The following is a 6,996-nucleotide window of genomic DNA, read 5'->3' as shown; positions in this document are numbered from 1 at the left end:
AGCAGGAACAGCTAGATTAGGATCTGTCAACAGCCTCAGTATCCTTATGCTGAGCCCTGGGGACAGCAGGGACTGGAACCATGAGGGATCCCAGGGAACAACCCATACCTCAGCCCTTCCAGGGCAGCACCGCCTGCAGAGCATCCCATCCATTGCCAATTCAGAGCACACTCTAATTTAAATTATAATTACACTTATAAGTACACAGATTACAACTATTTATGCTACAAATAAGACCATCCTGTATTTTAATTAACAGAAAATGATTGGAACTCAACTATAGCCTCTACTGGGAACAATATCTAATAATTTATTGAAGCAAGGCCATGCCCAGCCCATAGGCAGCCTGGCAGGAAAGGGGGAGTGGGCAGGGCTGGGTATCCCATCCATCTGAGCTCCCACTCAAGAGCAGGAAACTCGGTCAGAGCAGGCAGCAGGTCAGGAGAGAGAGCTCCCAGAAGAGATGGAAAGTTCAGCCCTAGGCAGCCTGAAGGCAGAGTCTGTGGATAGGAATAGCCAGGGGACAATGGGTTGGCCAGGCTCTGCCTTTGCTGTCTGGTGGGAATTTAGGAAAGACCTGAGCAGAGCAGAGTCAGTGAGGGCAGGAGCCCAAGGACCTGAGAGGGCACCTGGCTGAGGAGCTTCTCTGGCTCAAAGCCCTCAGGAGGGACTTCAGGAGATGGCAGCTGGAAAATACGGCTCTTCCACCCAGCCAAGCAGATGCACATAAGGTTATTCAAAGGCTACTGTGCTTGGCCTCACTGATGCCTCTGCATGAGCATGTGCGATATGTAAAGGAAATGAGAGGAGAAACCACAGAGTTCAAATTGCTCAGTACAACACAAGTTCACTTGGAAACTACTATAAGAAAGGCAATAAAAAACTTACTATAAATCTTTCCCAGTTTAAGGGAAAATTCTTATCTGCCATGTAAATATAGTTCCAAAAGCTTTTTTTTATAGACTTAACAAGTAAGAGTTATGCATCAGAAATATGCATCAGAAATTCAAATTTGCTAAAAGGAAACATTTAAGGAATCTTTCAACCCAAACCATTCTATAATTCTATGAAAACAAGAGGAACCTCTTTACTTTCAGCAAAAGTGAACCATAAAACCCAATCCATTAGCATAAAAATAAACGGGATGTATATGATTACATGACATATTATACACTCATCTACATAATTGGGTGCAATATGTAATAATTCCATACACACTTTTTATATGCATATGGACACAAGGGCTGGACCTGGCAGTGTTAGCATAATGTTTGGAATCAATGATCTTACAGGTCTTTTCCAACCTATACAATTCTGTGATTCTACGTTTATAAGTATCTGACATATAAGATATAATACAAAGTAGGTAATATATAATGATATAAGCACACCCAGGGGAGCACTCAGGTTTTGTCATGAGAGGAGAGGGGTTTTACTGTTAAATATAGCATGGCTATTGCCACCACACCACATACTGGTCCTAATCCTTCATGGACCCTTGGAGCAAACTCTTTGGTCCCACTCAGCCAGGACCCCACTGTGGGCTGGAAAACCCTAGGAAAACCCAAAGAAATGCCAGGATGGGGTTGCAGCCCCATATCACCCACATATAACATACATGGTTTAGTGGTGGGCTTGGCAGTGTTCGGGTCTCAGTTGGACTTGATGATCCTAAATGCCTTTTCCAAACTAAATGATTCTATGATCTTAGGAAAAGCCAAAGTGTGTTGAACTAAGGGCTTGCTTGCCCAAGCCCCAGTGCAGTGTGCGTGGCATGGTTAAACATGAATGGGAGCTGGCGTATTTATCTCTGTTGCAAGGTATTCAAATGAATTTTTCCATACAACAGCTTGGAGCAATTACATTAGGAGATGTATAATTTGGTTAGGCTGACCTCGGAACGGAATAAAGAGCTGCTGATTTCCATAATGTCAGCCTCCGACGCTCAGAGAGGTCAGGGGACCTACAGCGATACACAAAACACTTTGGGAGCAGTTAAGCTGAGAGATCTGCTGGGATTTGGAGTGAGCAGAGAGAGCAGACAGGGAGGTTTGGAGCTCCCACCCCACAGAGTGATGCTGGCTGCCTGGGCAGGGACTGTGAGCTGTCTCCAGGGAGGGAATAACCAGCGGTTCTCTGAAGCTGAAAGCATCGCTCCTCTTCGGTGGGCTCTCGAAGGAAAAAGGCTTGGGCTGGCTCCCAGACAGGGATGCACAGAGGCATGAGGAGAGCTGTGACCTGCGCTTACCCGTCGCGGTGCGCATCACGTCGCAGGCACAAAAAAGTGCTGAGTTACAGTGACCTCCCAAGGAGAAAACAAGACTGGCAACGCTGGCTGCGAAGTCAGCCTTCCCGCTAGTCGAACAGCATCACTGATATTGCTTTAATTATTATGCCTGCTGAAAATAAGCCTTATTTCATCAGCCTGGCGTGTCTCAACACCGCAAACTTTCCCTGGGTTGGAAATCATCTCCTTTTTTCATTTTCTCCCCTGCTCTATACACTGCATTACTCAGAAGTAAGCCAAATCCCTTCCAATTATGTATCATGACGTTTCCCCAGCGCTGTACTAAAGCAAGGCCCTTCACTTCTAAATGGCATGGTTTATAACAAATTGTCTGTTATACCAGACAGAAACTGATTTCCTCAAACCCAGCATATTAAAGTGAGTACATTCATTCTGGTTGTAACACACAAAATGTGATTATAACAGACACTTTGGGGGCTTTTTAAGGCTAGCGGAGAAGAGGAGGATAAGCTGGAGGGGAAGAAAGAATTGACAAGTAGAGAAATGACAGAGAAAGAGGAACAGCCACGCTGATTTCATTTCTTACAAAACAAAAATCTTTGTGTGTTGTGGAAATGTGGTTTAGTTAACACCGCCAGATAGCCAGAGCAAAAGCTGCCGGTGCTGCCTGAAACGAAAATTGCTCTATTGTGCTTAGAAAACCATTTCCCACAGTGAGGAGAACACTTTTCAGGTAGCAAAAAGCAGATCCTAAACCAACAGAGCCTTATCCTGCAACTGTTGCTCCCTCAAATAATCCCTGCAGCCACGAGGAGCCCAAACTAAATCAGTGTGAGTGAGGATTATGCGGGAGTGTATCAAGGTTGGGGGATTAGACCAGGATTATCACTAAAACCAGTAATTCCCCATCTTACTGATGGTGGCCATCAGCTCACGAGGCAGCGGACTGCCATGACCCCCCCGGGGCTGGACCTGGGTCTGGGAGCTGTCGGGTACGCAGATCCAAGAGGACTTGGATCCTGTTGGCTCAGGGGTTGCTTCACTTTGACCTTCTTCTTCAGTAGGACCTACCACAGCAGCACCAGAGCAAGACCATGCCTGATCCACACCCTGCTTATGGTGTAACATCAGTGCTGCTGCTTGTCTTCCCCAGCACTGACACAACAGAGCCATCCTGAACCCCTAGAGAGTGGCAGTCAAGAACCTCCATGCTAATTCCAACTCTGGACATCCAACCTCTCAAAGAAGGCCTGTCAGCTCCCATTTCACACCTCCTCACCTCTTCCATGCTGGGTCCTGTCCATGGGACCCTAGGGGAGACCAAGGGGCAGAGGGAGCTGCTATGCCTCAGGGTATCATAGAATTTTTAGGGGTTGGAATGGACCCTACAGATCACCTAGTCCCAACCCCCCTGCATGGGCAGGGACACCTCCCTATTAGACCAGGATGCTCAAGGCCTCATCCAGCCTGGCTTTGAACACTGCCAGGGTTGGGGCAGCCACCACTTCCCTGGGCAACCTGTTGCAGTGTCTCACCACCCTTATAGTAAAAATCATTTTTCTAATACCTAACCTCTGTTCCCCATCCTGGAGCAGCACACAATGCTTCAGCATCATTTCCCAAAGTGGTGCAGATTTGAGAGGTAAAACTGCCTCTGAAACACAGATGCAGCCATTACACATATACTGCTTACTTTTTAAGCCATGAAGTCAAAATCCAGGCATGTAAGTGTTACCCAAGGGTGGCTGCTCTACATGCAAGCCATGTCCCCAGGATCCTAAAAGGCTCAGCACTAACACTGGTTTCCACACTACTCCAATGCAACATGCATTTTTTTATCAAGGAAGCTGCCTAATGGCTTCTATTAATTTTGATTTTTAATCTCCTGGTACAACTCCCAGCAATATACATGCAAAACCTGACAACAAGCCCCTTTGCTTTTAAAGCTAACTTCTCCTCAGGCTCAGAAGGAAGATAAAAAAAGCCCTCAGCAGCAGCAAAGCCTCTGACCGGCAATGCCCTTGCAGCTCCAACATGTCCCACTCTCCCTCCTGTGAAACAAGTTGAAACACTAACGGGGACCAAGCCTCCTGCTGTCAGCCACAATCACCAGAGCAGTTTGCAAACACTTTTTGCCATCGCTGCCCACAGCCACAAGGATGCTCAAAGGCTGTGGGCAGGTGTCCCTGAGCAGTACCCCAACACCCAAGGGACCACTGAACCCCAGCAGGGACAGAACACCCAGGGATATCCCCCACTGCCTCCCGATGCTCTCTTGGCAGCCGTGCCCTGGCACAAGCAGAGCTGGCAGCTGAGCTCGGCCCCCACTCAGAGAGGAAAGCTTTTCAAGGGTAGTCTCAAACTTCTTTTGCATCCTCAGAGCAGAGTTGCAGCTCCCCCCTCCAGACAACCACTGTGTAATCCTTTCTGGATCAGCAGGGAAAGGTGGGGAGAACCAGTGAACCCAATTACCGCGGGCACAGCACGGCACCACCAGCCCCGAGACCTGTCACCGCACAAGAAGAAACATTTCCTGAAGCTCCACAAACAACCCATCCTTGGGGACTTTTATTTCAAGGTTCCTGACTGCTAAAGTAAATGAGCCTCACACTAAAGACCAGCTACATCACAAACCCACTGCTGCTGGGGCAGAGTGTGTCTGCAGAGGCAATCACTTACCCTCAGCCACAACCATCATATGCTAAGTGACACCGCCAGCGACACGTTTACCTCCGTGTTTAATCTGTTATCAACCCATGCTTTGCCTTCCCATCAGGAAAAGTCACTCCTAGGTGGAGCAGCAGTGATATCTCCCTGACGCTGACACCTCATAAAGGCTCCCAAGGGAAACACTGGCAGCTTCATCACTGGAGGCGATACAAACCAGCCCAGACAAAGTCCCACTGGATGCACTGCAGGGCATGGTTTGGCTCTGGAAAGTCTGGGCAGGGTTTGTCTTTATTAAACCCTCATCACCCGGAGGTGTACCAATAACACACTGCACAGCCACAGCATCACACCTTCCGCCAGCCACAGGCTACAGGGGGTACAAAGCTGTGATGCTCCTCCATGGAAGCATTTTTTATGGAGTTTCTGTGTCACCCTGTGTGCCAGGACAGGACTATGTACTCTAGTCTCCACTGAACCTCCTCACTCTCAGGGGTCACTGGAATTTTTAGAAGCCAGCAGAACGCACACCACCAGTGAGCTAACTTTTCCTGCAAACAGCTGGAAGCATAACACTGGGACTCTGCCAAAAAACATAGACAGACGCACCCTAAACCAAACTCCAAACAGCTTCCAGTTGGGATTTCTCCTCTCCATGCCCTGGTCCTGCCCTTTTGTCCAAAAGCATACTCAGGGAATGAGAAGACTCCCACCAGGACATATTTCTCTCACCCAAGAGCTGCTGGTCCCCCTGCAGGACTGACAGGCTGCCCACTGCCCTCCTGCCTGCCCATGGGGCTGCTGGGGAGCACTTCAGGGCTGTTTAGCTGACACTCCAGGGAACTTGCTACAAGAGACAAACTTCTTTCTCCAGGTGAGGTACCAGCTCTTCACAGTGCATCCTACCCGCATGAGTGATGGGGAAATGGAGCAAGCTGGAGCCACAGGGAGAAGCAACGAGCATCCCAGATCTCTCACACGAGGATGAATAAGGCAGGGGAGTCTCTGGAGGGCACCTTCCATGGGACTCCAGGCTATCCACTGTGTTGAGAAGGCACATGGGCAGCACTGCCTTCTGCCTGCAGCTGCCTGTTAACTTCATCAGCTGAGCTGTGATGTTCCCGATGTTCCCTCCCTCCTTCTCAGCACCAGACCTCCCACTGCTAGTGTGGACTTCTGGATAAGGCCAACGTGTGATGGATTTTATGATGCACTCCAGACCCCTCTCCAAAGGACACTGCTCCAGGAAGGCAGGAATTCCTCAGAGACCACTGCCCCCAGCATCCCAACAGCGATGGTCACCCACAACCTTGGGATGCAAACCCAGGCAGTAGAGCACCCTGAGCTCAAACTGGTACTCAGCAAAGAGCACAGGCAAATCTAACCATCAGTGGAGATCCTGTAACACATGAAGGGTGGTATTTCCCACCCCCAAACTGCCCAGGCACAGCACAAGGACCAGGCGGATCCATCAGCAGCTATACTGACTATTAACCAGAGAGAGGCTTATCCTAAATTGCTCCCATTCAGACTTGGGTGCAAAGTCCTCGCCTCTCCCCATCAGGGCATATGGTAGCAGAAGCTCTGTAGGTGAATACATGCAAGAAGAAGACACAGGTGCTTATATTCAGGTCATTCCCATAGAGTTATTGCCCAAAACTGAGTGGACACCAGCACGCAACCTCTCAGGAGCTGATTCTGTATGGCCTTAGCAGAGGTTAAACACCAGGGTTCAATGAGCATTTTGCCAATACAGGCACAGCAGGGCCAGGCCCCTGGCACCCGCCCTCTCCAGCAGCCCTGCAGACTCTCACAGAGGGCTGGCTCTGCTCTCCATAGCACCAGGACGAATGTGAAGCAGTTCCACTGCCTTCAACAGCATCGTTTTCCATTTACACCAGCACACCGAATGCAAAACAGAGCAAGCCATAAATATTTCAGCTGCTTTTTCAGCTTTGTTATTCCGTTCAAAGCAGGAAACATGACAAACCTTTGATTGTCTTGCTTAATACCAAACAATAATTCAAAGAGAGACAAACAAGTAACATTAAATGATGCCTATGATGTACAGGAAAGCCGAT

At 48.7% G+C, this 6,996-nt stretch overlaps 1 protein-coding gene across 1 annotated transcript in view; it reads right to left on the bottom strand.

Annotated features, from left to right (window-relative positions):
- Positions 1-6,996, bottom strand: part of PCDH19 (protocadherin 19) — a gene marked incomplete at both ends in the record, with an annotated part of 54,823 nt that overhangs the window by 41,880 nt on the left and 5,947 nt on the right. The gene's annotated exons all lie outside the window — the stretch shown is intronic.

This window comes from Acanthisitta chloris, unplaced genomic scaffold (assembly GCF_000695815.1).
Source record: "Acanthisitta chloris isolate BGI_N310 unplaced genomic scaffold, ASM69581v1 scaffold16118, whole genome shotgun sequence".
Classification (NCBI taxonomy): domain Eukaryota; kingdom Metazoa; phylum Chordata; class Aves; order Passeriformes; family Acanthisittidae; genus Acanthisitta; species Acanthisitta chloris.
The sequence above is the reverse complement of the archived record's forward strand: the minus strand, read 5'-3'. Positions and strand labels throughout refer to the sequence as shown.